The sequence below is a fragment of the Octopus bimaculoides genome, chromosome 17 (assembly GCF_001194135.2).
Source record: "Octopus bimaculoides isolate UCB-OBI-ISO-001 chromosome 17, ASM119413v2, whole genome shotgun sequence".
Taxonomy (NCBI): domain Eukaryota; kingdom Metazoa; phylum Mollusca; class Cephalopoda; order Octopoda; family Octopodidae; genus Octopus; species Octopus bimaculoides.
Window position 1 is genome coordinate 54,069,442 of NC_068997.1, and position 640 is coordinate 54,070,081.

The window sequence follows — 640 nt, forward strand, 5'->3', positions numbered from 1 at the left end:
TATATGTATATACATACATATATATATATACAAGCGTATATATATGTTTGTATATAATATATATACGTGTTTGCATGTGCGTGTATATATATACATATATATATATACGTTTAATAGTGTGAAGAAACGCCTTCCTAAACAAATCATTTATTGTAACTAGGAAATATAGCTATATAACTTTTTTTAACGTTGGCATCTCTGGCGTTTTTTCTTTTTACTGTTTGTGACTAACACGGTAATGGAGTTAAGCTTTCCTCCATTTTTGATTTAGTCGTCTTTCCGTTTTACTCTTGGCTTGTTTTTGTTTTTATTTAGATTGACAAGTAATAATATTTTATGCGTTTACAAAGGTCACTAACCTCAGTAAAGTATTGTTGACTTCTTTGTCTCTATTTGTTTTAGATATCTCATATGTACGGGCCACGTTTGTATATATTTTGGCACGATGATTCTTTTTTTCCATGTCGTAAATTGTACTCCTGTTGATATACGCAAATCCACACACACACACACACCCACACACACATATAGATATGCACATACATATATTTATCTTGTCATATAAATGAGTTTGTTTATAATTGCGTGTCTATGCATTGTTATCAATATGTATATATATATATATATATATATATATATA